Here is a 15192-nt window from a genome sequence, read left to right on the forward strand (position 1 = left end):
AAATATTCTTAAAGATTAATTATTATTAATAATGTTACTTCAACATATTGTTATTTCAACATAATATGTGTGTGAGCAACAAGCAAGATGTACATTTGTAAATTCGGTGACAGCGTGTGTTACCAGTTTCAAAAGGTGTGTGACCGCGGTGCGCCGGCGCCTCCATGTCATAATTACATTGTCTGCTATATTGCTTTTTATGTATTAAATCCAGGTAATTGGATGATGAAAAATGTATTAAAATTAAGATACAATTTATACTAAACGAAATTCACTTTAAAGAAAATCTTTCTTCAAAACAAAACTTAACAAACTTGAAACTAAATGCGCTTATTTAATGGCTAAAACACGTAGACTAAAGACTCTCTTTTTGTACAAATTGCATCACATTCATTTAATTCTGAATTTTGCACATGTAAGTTGAAAAGCATTTGTTTGTGCATAGTAAACATATCTGTAACATTTATGCATCATAATTGTGCGTGCATTTATTAATTATTATCTTAATGAATAATACGACAAGGAAGAAGCATGTAAACTGCGTTGTTTGTTTATTAAAACTATTTAAAATGTTTCCATACCTCCGATTTTCCTCCAGACTTGCTCAAAGTTAATTCTCCTGTTTTAATTTTTTTCTTTGCTTCTTCAAGCTCCGTGTTGTACTTAAGCCTCGTTTACAATGTTCGTATGGCTCCGACAAGGTTTTGTTCCGTCCTCTGCGCGGTGTCAACTCACACCAGAAGCATTTCAGAAGCAAAGCGGCTGGATTCGCGAGACCACTTTGCCTGGCCAACATTGTTTTCGTTAAATTTTTCATGTTTTTAATGGCTAAATGGTTATATTTTGTCCGGTTTGATTGTGTTTATTGCTATGCCATACTTTATTTTGCTGTAGCCATACAGATGAAGTTAACACACTTAAAATTCCAGTTATGGACAACAAAAACAAAGAAATTTCAAGTTTTTCAACTTCGAATCTCTTGTCTTCAATTTCTGTCATTGTAGTGATGTGAAATATCAGCAGGAGTTTACAGGATTATTTTGACTTTCTTTTGTATTTGAGCTGCGCGTCAAAAATAGGCGAGGCGCCTATCTTTAGCGAAGCGGCGCAGTGAGCCCCTTCTGGGACGCTTCTCAAACGCACCGCAGCGCGGCTGGTGTAAACACGAGCATTGACTAGAGTAGCCGCGAATCAGCTCCGGTAGCCGCGTCGCAGCCGTAACGTGCCGCACACGCGTGCAGTGTAAACGAGGCTTTAAGCTACTGAATAGTACAGCACGCACAGCAGGTGTGATGCGTCACGCGTGCGAGACTGCGAGTGCGAGTGGACGAGACGCTGCGCATGACACGTGACGTGCTTTATCAAGGGCCCGGCCCGACCCGGCCCGAGGACGGTGGCGGGAAATATCGGCCCGACCCGGCCCGCGGGTCGGGTCGGGCCGAGTCCGGGCTTGGGCTCGGGCAGAGAATCTAAACTCTACTTAAAGGTGCCCTAGACTGTTTTTTTTATAAGATGTAATATAAGTCCTAGGTGTCCCCTGAATGTGTCTGTGAAGTTTCAGCTCAAAATACCCCATAGATTTTTTTTTTATTAATTTTTTTAACTGCCTATTTTGGGGCATCATTAACTATGCACTGATTTTTTCAGCACGGCCCCTTTAACCCTTTGAGCGGTACGGTCCCACATATGGGATTTTTATTTCAGTGCCCCTGGGCGTACGGTACCACATATGGGATTTCGAACGTTCAGCGACGTCACATAACTGCCAGATTCAAACTGTGCTTTCGCGCTCTGGCTACAAGACAGACGCGCGCAGCTCTTGTCATATATCACAGCTATGCAGTGTTTTCAGGCACATGTTTATTTTAAGGTTTCAGACATTTAAATATGCATAAGCACCATTAAAACAATACATTAAGCGTTTATAACTTACACATTGATGTCCGACATCAGTGGAAGCAGCAATAACAAATATAATTTGGCGACATTTATTCATATCAGACACACATAATGGGCCTAAGTAACTATAAAGTTTACTCTATTATTCTTCCAGTTCACCAGCCACTTACTTGCATATATTTCAGAAGAAAATGATGAATTAACCTGCTGTAAATCCGACTGACAGGACTCTGTGAAATGCAGCGCAAACTAAGATGGCGGCGCCCAACTCGCATTATAGATCAAGATAAAGATCGTTTATAAAAGTTTTAAAACGACAAAACACACTCACTTACACATATTTGAGAATCGGAATATCAGATAGTTGATGACATGGTAAGCAATTTTGCGAATATTTTAAATAAAAAAGGAAAAACTAAATAATAGTGATCCATCTGTCATACAGTGTTATTGTTGCTGCATTTAGCGCTCGTGACACGCAAGACGCGTCGCTATGGAAACATTAAAGGCGAACGTTCTAAAATAACGGTCGCCTTAAAAAAAACTCACTCTGGGGGGACAGTTAGAATATTTTAAACTCACGGTCGAAAGGGTTAAGAGATGCGCTTCCTCTGTCCCACGAGCTCTCGACTATATATACATCGCATAAACACAGTTCACACAGCTAATATAACCCTCAAATGGATCTTTACAAGATGTTCGTCATGCATGCTGCATGCATGCTTCGAATTATGTGAGTAAAGTAACGTTATTGTAACCCCCATAAGAAGTTCTTATAGAAAAGTTAATCTTATAATTCTAACATTAAGCTTATATTATTATATTATTGTTATGCGATATTATATTATTGTATTCTATATTATTCCACCAATCAAAATGCTGCATAAAACCTGAATATAGAAAATCTGCCTAGCAATTGTTGAGCAGTCATGAATGGGTAATTGTGATTGGTTAAACAATTCATGCTCCGCCCTGCTGTGCGCTGTGTATGCGAGCAAATAGGCAACGTGAGACAAACAAAATACAGTCAGAGCACAAAGAATTTAAGCTGTACAAACTGTGGAATAAACTTGATTACGAGCTAGAAATGAGCATATGCATCAGGAAGAGGTGCAAAAGATTTGTTATTTTCATGTTGATTTCGGGAACGAAATAACTTTCATTGAATCTCGGTGAGTACTGATTTATGAATCATGAATCATATGTACGATTGCAGACAAGAGTCATATTTTATTTCATGTTTTATGCTATACTTAACAAAAAAAAAAATAACAATGTGTTATTTTTGTTAATGTGTGTGCAACGGCAAGAACGCTAATTGTTATATTACAAAAATGCAAGTTAACATGGTGATTAACTGCCGATGTGGTCCTGTAAAGCATACTTTTGTTAATTTTGTTTCTGATTGTCTGTAAAAGTATTACAGTGACTCATTTTGACTCATTAATCAGTTAATTGTCAATTAATATGTGGGAAACATGTATATATGAATATCATTTTCTGTTACTGTTACGTGAATCGAGAAATTTAGTTGTTTTAGTGTACGTATTCGGTATTAATGCTCATGAAGGAATATTTGAGTGATGTGTGTGTGCCTGTTTCTATGCAGGCCAGGTTTTTTGGTTTTCCTCGAACACTCTCTCTTCCGGATGGAAGATGGCGGGCCACCCAGTTGATCTTGGTGTGAACTTCAGTCGATTCGTACGGAGCGCTCTTTGCCGGCCAGCACTGCGGTAGGATTGTACAAACTTACAAACCCCGGATTTCCTCTACGAGACACTTTTGCTTGGAAAAAAAAATTTAATTCCAAGGAAAGTTAATTCCAGTGATTTGGAAAACTAATCTGAGCTCAGCAACGTGAACTTGAGTGAACAGAACTGGTGATCCTTGACTCATTGAGTCATACACATACACTGATAACGCACCACACAATTGTTATATTGTAATTGTTTATTTCCATTGTTGTTCATTCAATACAATTTGTAATTTGTATGCAATTCTTTGTTATGGTGATTTCATTTATTATCCAAAGTGAATTGTTGATTTAGGTTATTTTATTTAGGCAAACTAACTCAGTGTGTACTTACCCGTATGAGGGTTACATTATGTATTTAGATGGTTACGTTTGATTCTGTGTTAGTTTGAGGCTATGCTCTGTGGCTAACGGGCTAAAGCTAACATTACACACTGTTGGAGAGATTTATAAAGAATGAAGTTGTGTTTATGCATTATACAGACTGCACGTGTTTAAAAATGAAAATAGCAACAACTCTCGTCTCCGTGAATACAGTAAGAAACGATGGTAACTTTAACCTCATTTAACAGTATATTAGCAACATGCTAATGAAACATTTAGAAAGACAATTTACAAATATCACTAAAAATATCATGATATCATGGATCATGTCAGTTATTATTGCTCCATCTGCCATTTTTCGCTGTTGTTCTTGCTTGCTTACCTTGTCTGTGCACAGATCCAGCCGTTAATACTGTTAATACTAAGAAAGATCATCAATAAATTAGTTCATTTCATCTATAAAGCAGTTCTGTAGAAAACAGTGATGTCATAGTCCAGCTCAGTTCAGTTCTCATCAATAGTGTCAGTGTAGTCAAATCAATAATATTGTTGAATATTAACTGTCACCAACTAAGCAAGTGTGGCAAGAAAACCAAACTTTATCAGGTGACAAAAATGAAGAAAAAAAAAAAAAAACCTTGGGAGAAACCGGGCTCAGTTGGGGGGCCAGTTTTTCTCTGGCCAAACACAGGCAGGCAGAACACAGCCCAAAAATCTAGCTTTATAACAATAAAGGAAAACTAGATTTAACACTCAAAGAAAGAAGAGAAAAATAGCTGAGGTTAAACACTCGTTTCAGGCATAGCAGCCACAAACACGCACTCATGCTCAGCGATGCTCTGCCCACTTACTCCCAGCATGCACTCTGACAAAAAGGAGAGAGAGAGAGAGAGAGAGAGAGAGAGAGAGAGAGAGAGAGAGAAATGTGTGTCCCATGTTTTGCCAGATGTGGTGCAATGAAATTTTCCCTTTTGGGAGTGGATTAATAAAAGTTTCCACGGCTGCTTCACTACAGCTGTGTGTTCTGTTTTCATGCACTTTGTGTCAAACCCGCATCAACTGACCCCACGTGACCGTTGTTAGGATTGAAATTCAGCATAATCATAACCTCACAACCTGCCATCTGAATCTGTCTGACTAGACACGTTTTATTTAAAAACTTATGGTTAAACATCCATATGATGTTGACTCAAAGGAGCTTTGTAAATTGTGACCTGTATAGCTTTTAAAATGGAAATACTGGATGAAACGGAAATTCAGGATAGTAAAAGCACCAAAAAAGGCTTTTTATTCCATTCCAGTTCAAGCTATTTAAAATAAACATGCCACGAGATGTTAAGAAGCAGATACACAGGATGGACTTAAAAACACTTGAGGGAGGCCCATTAATCTGAGTGTCACCCTCAACCACTTCAAATCGTCAGCTGTATTTGCTTCAGTGGCCGGAGCTTCACCTCACCACGACACGTCAGCCAGAAGAACCTCTGTCTTACTTATTTAGTAAAGTCAGGCACATGCATGTTAGGCATAAACATGTATTTAATTCCAAGGGAATGCATGAACTGATGTAAGTTACACTGCATTCATGGTATACATTTGATTAGTTCATGCATTTCCTGGGAATTAAATTCATTATCCTGAACTAAATCCCTGCAAATTAGTGTCTGTGGATCAAGCTAAAGGCCCAGCTTATACCGGCTGTTACTATCCATTTCAGAGCATCTGATCACAAATGGTCAGCCAGGACACTCTCATTTACATATGCTACATGAGTTTGCTGAGACCACTTATTTATTTATAAATAAGTTACTACTGACTGTCATACTGGGCAGTCATGGCTTAATGGTTAAAGAGTCAGACTGGTAACCTGAAGGTTGCAGGTTCAATTCTCAATACTGGCAGGAAATAACTGAGGAGCCCTTGAGCAAGGACACAGCAAGAAGGCTGCCCACTGCTCCGGGTGTGTGTGTCCACGGTTTGCAGTGTGTGTGCTCACTATTCCTAATGTGTACACTAACTGGATGGATTTAATGCAGAGGACAAATTCCGAGTATGGGTTAACATACTTGGCCTTCACATGTCACTTAAAAGTAAAGGCAAAAAAAAAAAAAAAAAAAAAAAAAAAACCTGCAGAAAAATTACCGCATTGCTGTCAAATATACTTGAATTATCTAGTCACAATCAAGCATTATCTGTCCATCAGAGTACTTGTTGTTTTAGTCAGGTATAAGTATAGATGTTTCAGAAAGTTCTGATCTGCTCGATATTTGAGTGATAGGTGTGTAGGCGGAGCTCCACTGCTGTCTGAGATACATCAGAAGAATAAATGAGTGTTTACACTACAAATGCAGAGTGTTCTACAGTAAGTAAACAGAGCATAAAAGTCTCTGCACCAGAGGTGTTCACGAGCCTTTAAGCTGGAGTCCAAGTCAAGTCTGAAGTCTTTATCGCTGGAGTCTGAGTCAAGTCTGGAGTCTTTTGTCACAAGTCCGAGTCGAGTCATTAAAAAAAAATTCTCATACTAAAATCCTATTTTTTATCCTAGTTGTATTATATAGACAAAATAATATGATCTTTCTATCATCTGTTTTGTTTGAAATGAAGGTCCTATGATGTAAGGGATAATGTAAATCCAGCTTGTTACTTTATAATTATACATTGCAAAGGACAAAACAATCATCCTGGTGTCACAGTTCCCGTGTCTCCCGGACTCCATTACCCATGATCCTCCTGTTTCCACACCTGCACTCACTTCCCTCGTCTTCTCCCCATCAGCACTCATCATCTACACCTGGACTTAATCATCATCACTGCCTTTATAATGGACTCACTCCATTCACTCCCTGTCCATTCTCTGTTGTGTTTACGTGTATGTTTGGTGTTCCCTGCCTTTGTTGATTAAAGTACTCTACGTTATTGTGGAAATCCGTATCTGCCTCGTCTCTACGCCAGCTACCGTAACAGAAGAACGGACCAAACTGACTGGATTTCCACAAAGGAAAATGGTTATCGCTAGTGATGGGCAGATCGAGGCTTCATGAAACACTGAAGCAGCTGAATCAAATGTGCCGTAATGATTCGAGACTTCGAAACAATCTGACACCCGTCTCCACGGTGACCCCTAGTGGTCAGAGCAGTGCAAATGCAACAAAACTCAGGCCAAACATGCATTAAAAATACACTTTAACAAATGTATTGCAAAAGTTTTATTTAAAGTAAAATCAATTAAATGGAATTAACTAATCATCTAATAAGATTAAATATAGAGTGTCTGTATAATTTGTGTTCTTTTATCAATTTTAAAGGCTTGTTTCTCTGTTCCATGGCTCAAGCTAAACAGGCCAATAAGAGATTAATAACTACCATTATTCATTTTAATTATTCTAATGTATAATTAAAACATGTACAACTGTATAAAACTGATCGGAGATCAGGTAAAACCATAGGGTAAAGCCCTAGACACTTGTTCAATAGTTCTCAGTGAATCTGCATGATTCATGGGCTCACTTTATCATCGCCCTCTGTTGGTGAACCATTGAAATTTCGAACAGTTTCGAAACAGTGATGACGTGATGAAGCCTCGTTTACTAAAATCACATGACTTTGGTAGTTTGATACACGCTCCGAATCACTGATTCAAAACAAAAAAGATTCATGAAGCTTCGGAGCTTCATGAAGCAGTGTTTCTAAATCGGCCATCACTAGTTATCACTCATTTCTCCATGGCTCCAACACCTCCTGTGCCTCCTACACCAATGACGGCCGCTGATCGCCTCATCGGGCTGTTACAATTTGGGCGTTCGCTGGAGAGGTATGTGGAGGAGTTTGAGTTAGCTTATTTGACAAACTGGTTGGATGTTTCTGGACGGACTGGATGAGAACACAATCCGCTTTGATGAACCTGATGATTATGTTTCCTTAAATTATACTATAAATTTAATTTTGTATTTAAATGGCTTTTTTTAAGTGTAACTCTCGCCCAGTCCTCCAGGAAACACGGGCGGCCTGGCCAGTTTATCAAGCTCCATCTTCCTCCACATACCACTCCAGTGATTTGTTCCCCAGTTTCCTGCTGGACCCACACACCTCCACTGAGCCCAGTAGGAGGAAGAGGAGAAAAGCAAAGCCCTCTCCAGTCCCCATAGAGCCATCCCCAGAATCCACTGAGCCCACTCCTGTGCCAGTGGGGTTTTTGATAATGTATGAGGGGATGGACTGGACCCCTCTTCAAGCGTCTCCAGTAACTACCAACGTGCCAGCCGCTCCAGCTGCCGCCGAGCCAGTAGCTCCAGCTGAGTCTGTGTCCCCTCCCTGCCTCCCACTCCCACCTCCTCCCTTCTGCCTTTTCACATCATCTCTGCTCCTTCCTGTCAGCCCATTAGATCACCCTCAGTCTACAGCTACCATGAGGCCAGGGGTTCCCAGGTCTCCACCTCCAGCATCCTCGACCAGGACTCCACCTCTGCCCGTTGGTCCATTAGCTCCTCCTTGGCTCCAACCTCCCTCATCTCCACCGTGGCCCATCAGTCCACCAGTTCCGCCAGGCTCCATCCTTCCTCTGGTTCTGCATTGGTCATTCGTCGGCCTGCCCTCACCTCAGCACTGCACTCCTCTGGTTTCACTTCATCCCTCTGGCTCCGTTGGCTTCCTCACTCCCTCCTGCTCCACCTTGGTCGTCTGTCATTCTGGCTCCTCTGCTGCCTTCTGGAGCCCCGCCTGCGCCTCGGTCGTCAGAGCCTTCTGCATCACCATGTCCCGCCGGACCCTCAGAGCCGTCTGGGCTCGTCTGCAATTCGGCTACGCCCTGGTCTCCTGTTCCATCTCAGTCAGTCCCTACCTTGGTGTCATCAGCCCTTCATCCACCATGGCCTGCTGCAGCTCCTGACCCACCATGGCCTGCTGCAGCCCCTGACCCACTGAGGCCTGCTGCAGCTCCTGACCCACCGTTGCCTGCTGCAGCTCCTGACCCACCGTGGCCTGCTGCAGTCCCTGACCCTCCATGGCCGCCCACGCCCCCTGACCCGTCATGGCTGCCTGGATCTTTGGACCCGTCCTGGAAACCTCCGTTCCTGTCCGCTCCTCTCCTTGCACCGGCGTGAGGTCTCCAGGTATAAAGGCAAATTTTCTTTGTTCATATTTTAACAAGTTGGCAATCCAAATGAGCCATGCAGCTACACCACAGTACACAGTCACCACACCACACCACAGTAATAGCTAGCTGTCTAAGTTAATGTGACTAGCCTTTGAGGATGCAACGTCTCATAAAATTTGTTGTTGTCGTTCCGTTGTGTCTTTAATTTCCCACATTCTGTGCATCTAGCTGATCTGACATGTTAATAAACCCAAACGAAAAATCATGGCACAGTGGCTCCCGTCATGTTTCATGGGACTCTTATGACATTTCGGAGTTTACACACAATACATGGACATACATAATCAAATTATATGACAAGTCCAATCCACCACAACAGATAGGGAAATATATGTGATGTAGATATTAAATCCATTCAAATACAACAAAAATTCTTTATTTATTATATCAATAACAGTAAAAGACTTTAGTCATTTTTAAAATAAGTCGAGTCGTGTCAAGTCATTTCAGGTCGAGTCTGAGGCAAGTCTTAAGTCTATTTTAATTTGAGTTCGAGTCACTAACTCGAGTGCCCATCTCTGCTCTGTACAGACAACCATCTGTCTAAAACAAACTTTCTGCAGTTGCAGAAGCCTTAAAAAGTCCCAATTGGCATTTATGGTGATTATGTATTTATGCAGTGTGAATGTGATTAAGATAGCCACTGCCGCCCATGTGTTTTAAACATGTCACATGTTTTTGACTGTGCTGAGAACAGATGACTGGAAACCAGATATATTTAATGTTCTCATTGCTCAAAATGGGTGATTCAAACACAGGGCACTGACAAATATACTGACCAGCTGAGACACATGCGGGCAGACAGGCAGGCAGATGGTCTGAAGCGCAGACTCACGGGGAGAAGCAGGCCTTGTCAACACTTTAAAGGGACACAGACGTGTGAGATCATGGTGGCTTTAGTCAGATCCCACAGACAGGTGACCCAGTGAGGACTACTTTGTCAGACAGAAATGGAAAATTGTGCCTGCGTGCACTTTTGATGTGATGCTGATGGTATCTAGATGTTTTTTCTCCTCAGCAATGAATGACTGTGAGAGAAACAGACATGGAGGTCAATTTCTCCATCTTTCCATGCAGGTAGAGACTGCGCTCAGCGTGACTCAAACCACATGTGTGGAGATCCATGCACACCAAAGAAACCTGCAAAAACACGATATGCCTTTATTTTGTCTTGCAGTTAATTTCCAATACAAACGGTCATTTCACACACACATAAAAAAAAAAAAAAAAAAACATTTGGAAACTGATCTATATGCAAACAAACCTAACACACTCTTGTTGGTTCAGCGATAATTACGCCCAAGTAGCGGCAATTAAACAGGTAAATGTGAACTTAACTGGAGCTTTCATTTAAAACGGGAAATCTAAGTTCACGAACACACCTGCATTTTTATGAGGCGATAAAACAGTTTGAGGGAACGAACAGAAATCCTGGAGGTTCAAAGTGAGAGCTGCTTAAACATTGCTTCTCTAGAGTTTCCCCCTCTAGCACGTTCATAAAACATCATTACAGTCGACCTCAATCACGAGAATATGTTTCTTTGAAGCCCAGGCAAACTAACTAACTCTGTTCCAGCTAAATAAACTCCAGACATGCACGCTTTCGAGTTCTGCCAGCTAGTCTGATAAGTACAGTTTCTGGATCATTCTGATACTCTTTAAACATTCAAAGATTAAATGGCCATGGATTTTCTATGAACTACGTCATATGTGATCTTTATCCTTCTATTACACTGAATAAGTTATTTATTGTTGGCAGACTGTAGATTATTCCTGCAATACTGGAGGCTGCAGTTCTAGGAACACATTTCTAGGACCCTGGCTTCAACTCCAACAGAGGAGACCTGATTCAAACCTGAAACAAACAGGTGAAAAGACTAGACCCACAGCAATTATTCTATGTTTTATTATCTTTCTACCTTGTTTTTAACATAAGAGCAGACGTGGCCATTTTGAACTCGAATGTGCAAGGCTTCTGGTGTCCATCTTCAGTTATTTTAGCTGTGCAAAAACAAAATGTTTCAAGAAGGTTACCAACAGTTATGTTTAGGGCTAGAGCTTGGTTAGGAGAATATAAACAATTAAATGTAAGTAATTACAACTAAATAGCATTAAGTAATTAGATCATTCCTGAAAATGAGTAAGACAAATACAGAATTGAGTGCTAGAAAATAAGTGCTAGAAAATAACTAGTGCTACTGCATCCAAAAAACAAAAACAAAAAACAAAACAAACAAACAAAAAAAACTATGGTCCAAGAAATGCAGTCCTGAAATGCAAGATCATGGCACTTGACTGTATGAGTGTGTGACTGCAGCACCAGCGTCTGTTGACAGGCGGTGCTGTTTCACATGCAATCTTCTGCTAAACATGTAAGGAACAATCATTTTCTCTATTCTGTTTCTCACTAAAGCTTTGTGATGGATTGAAACTGTGTGTTTGTTTCTTCTGAAGCCGTCATCTTAAACACTTTTAATTTAAAACGGAATTCAAGGCCTTTAACCCGAATTGTCCACCATAAAGGACAATTTACATCATGACAGTTCAGCATGGAAATTCATTACCAAATTAATTTGTCCACAGTTATCAGTCAGAATGTTATAATACTTGTTTCAATAGAGGCTCATAAGATTACAAATTCTGTACTAATTTAAAGCTACTGTACAAGTTTAAAGCTAAAGCTGTAAGACTTTCTTTTGTAACTGATTTGGATAAAGTACATAGGCCTACATCTGTAAACACATTATCGGCTCAGAAGGTTCCGCAGCTTTTTTGTGATAACACATTAATCTGCTTTGTGGTGTACAAAAACAAGCAGATGTTGATTGGCTCACTTTGCTCGCATATAAACCATGTTGGAGATTATAGATTTTGTTGCCAACGGCAACAAGTCCTGTAGTGTATTACGACATTACACCCTCTTACCCTCACTTTTATGGCAGAATTGGTAATTGGCAAAACGGTACAAATACAATAGGGTTTTTTTAGTACCTTCAGTGTTTAGACCACAGACAAGCCTAAAATAGACCAGAACTCTTATTTTGAAATATATATATACTTTACTATTTTCAGATGCTCATTTAAAAGTTAAACATTGTAATTATTCATTAACAAAATCATAAGCAATACATGTGAGGTATTCACTGATCAAGAAAGCTGTGTTTTTCATTTAAAACCAGCAGCACTTGCACGTTTCAATACTGACTTAACCAGTAGAGTGAGTTTGGGGCAGGACTGTGTGTTTGTCTGACCAATTGAAGATTGCTTGAAAACAGCAACAATGTTTGGAATACAAAAGTAGTTTATACTTCCTGTATGGTACTGTATATTACATTTAATTACAATAGTAAACTGTAAGTTTAACAGTGGGCATTATTCCACAATGAACAGTTCAAATGACACTTTCCATGTTTACTGGTCATTCCACTTGCTGAATTAATCAGCTGGGAGATAAATATGGTCATGTAAAAAATTATTCAAATCTGCTACCCAATCAAATAAACAAAGAGATGAAAAATCAATCCATCTCACTGGAATGGGGTGATTGAGAACATTGCATTGTGGAATACAGTATTTCACAGTAAATCCACATACTGGCCTCAGTATATACTGCAGCAACAGTAAGAGCTATTCCAAACATCGCAAGCATTGCTTGCACTTCCATCTCGTGCCAATGTGGTGTACAAATCTTTAAATTGCCCAGCTATTGATAATACACAGATGTACAGTAGACCATTTCATTTTTTTATTTAATTTTCTTTTAAATCAAACACAACCAAATCAAGTCCCAGCTGACATCAATTTAAGCATAAATTAACCTAGATTCAAGTTCACAAGGTTGTCTAGTGTACGCTGGACTGAAAGCAGAAAACACTTACAAATGTTCTTTGTATTTTGCATGAATTCATTATAAACAGTAGTTTCTGATCACGGCCTTTGAAGGACGTTTGCCCTGCAGGTAGGTCTGCAGTGAAAGCCTGTTTTCCTCCGCTGTTATTCCCACAGAATGGAGCCCAAGTTTGCTAATTCTCCGAGCCCATGGAGGGCAGAAGATAGAGTCAATGCGGGTGTTGGTGAGCTCAGACTAGCGGGAGTACAAATCCCTCAAAGAACTTAAGGCTGGCTGTAGTCCTCCACTAGGCTGTGGTGGGAACCGAATCAAAGAAAAAGGTGCCTGCAAGGCAGATCAGCCTAGAGCCCAAATTGATTCTCACACACACACACACACACACACACACACACACACACACACACACACACACACACACACACACACAAAGACGGAGAGAAACAGGAAGGATTTGAGGCAGTAAAATTGTGATGTACAAAACTAAATGAACAACATTTAGCTGCATTTATTTCAATGATGTTTGGAGGATGTGAGGTGCTTTCAAAGTAAAGAAGACGTGTTGATGTTCAAAACATATTTTAACATAATTCTGCTTCCTCTGGTTATTTTTCAGATGCTGGACCTTATCACCTAAAACCTTAATCGATACAAGAGGAAGCAACGTGCGCTCGGCACAAAGCATTTGAATAAAGCATTTAGACATCAAAACACACAAAACTTTCTCAGACATCTGAATCACTAGCCATGCACTTCTCGACGTTTCAAGCCAAATTTCTTGACTTCCCTGCGTTTGCTCTCTGCACACACTGAGAAATCGCCTCAGACTATGTTCCACATCAAAAACAACAGTAGAGAAAGAGCGATTCACCTGCTCCCCTTTCTGCACGTCTAGATTCACAGTGAATCGCTGAGCCACAATAGGGTTCAGAGATCAGCTTTGAAAATAAGGCCAGGGGTCGCAGTTCGCCGCGGCTCAACACCCTGTGGCAACTGGAATAGTAATGTAGTTGCTTGGATCCGGCCCGGGCCGCTGTGAAGACTTCCAGTGAGGAGAGGCTATTGTTTATGGGCCTCTTGGGCTGGAGCAGAGCAGAGAGGCGATGAGGCTCCTCCGGCTCCTCTGTGCTGATGCTGGATTTCTTGGGCTCCTCTTGAGGAGTTCAGCATTCCTTTCAGCATGAACTTTGGCCGTTTACGGTTTCTCGCTGTGTCCTGCCCACCAGTGATGAATGTTCATTCTGAGCCAGGCGCCAAAAAGCAGTTTCTGAAGGAAGAAAACAAAGTACATCATGGTTTGCAATATATTTTACAGAGTCCATGGATAATGAAGAACTGCAAATAAAATATACATCATACAGAATGTGAATCACCAACATAAACCCAACCGGCAGACAACATCAGGAGTCGGGCTGAGCTCACACTTCTCTTGCAATGTAATGTATGTGAATTTAAGTAAGCATGGAATAAAGGACCTACTGTATTTGCCCAAATAATATATTCAACAGCACACTCATGGAACAATGTATCCTACAGTGCAATGCAATTTTTCCAGTGTGACATGTGACAAACAAACCAGAAGCAGAATCAGTCACCTTTCTGCCAAAGTGAAATTAAATGAATAAAATAACTGCATTTTATTTCAGAGAAATGCCACTCACTGAATTAAATATGTGATGAGGACTAGTGATGTGCATGAAGCCGAATATTTTATTTGTTAATGCACAGATAATGGCTTCAAAACGAATAACGAATTCTACCGGATATAACCAGGATAATGGTAAAACATTACGGTAGACACAGTGTTTGCTGGAAAAGAGGTGAGGGAAATAGATAAGAGGGACTAGCACAATATTCTACATGAAGCTCTAAAATCACTACGCAATAATGAGTGTGTGAAGTGAATGAGTGTAAACTCTATGAATGAAATGAGCACAGCATGATCGCAAATCAAACAGCCATGTTGCCATCTCTGTGCATCTCTCAGATTTCAGAGTCTGGAAAATACTGGAGCTAAGATACTGAATCATACACATTTTCTACTACTTGATATGCCTATTTAAATGTTTTAAACCTTGTATGATATGATACAATATGTTTCTCTCTCTCACTCTCTCCCGGAGCCGACAAGCATGTTTATTATTTGTTCATATTTGCATTTGTTGCATAGTAAAAGTTGTTTTAACATTTTTGAAACGCTAAATATTTTCATGTTCT

The 15192-nt window shown here is 40.3% G+C and overlaps 1 protein-coding gene across 8 annotated transcripts in view; it reads right to left on the minus strand.

The window, feature by feature from the left end:
* Positions 1 to 6132: 6132 nt before the first annotated feature.
* sox4b (SRY-box transcription factor 4b) overlaps positions 6133 to 15192 on the minus strand; it is a 199171-nt gene continuing 190111 nt past the window's right edge. For all 8 annotated transcript variants that reach the window (XM_067400655.1, XM_067400662.1, XM_067400645.1 and 5 more), the window contains one exon: positions 6133 to 14242. The gene's annotated coding sequence lies outside the window, so the exon portion shown is untranslated. The remainder of the gene's footprint in view (positions 14243 to 15192) is intronic.

The sequence above is a fragment of the Chanodichthys erythropterus genome, chromosome 2, assembly GCF_024489055.1.
Source record: "Chanodichthys erythropterus isolate Z2021 chromosome 2, ASM2448905v1, whole genome shotgun sequence".
Taxonomy (NCBI): Eukaryota; Metazoa; Chordata; class Actinopteri; order Cypriniformes; family Xenocyprididae; genus Chanodichthys; species Chanodichthys erythropterus.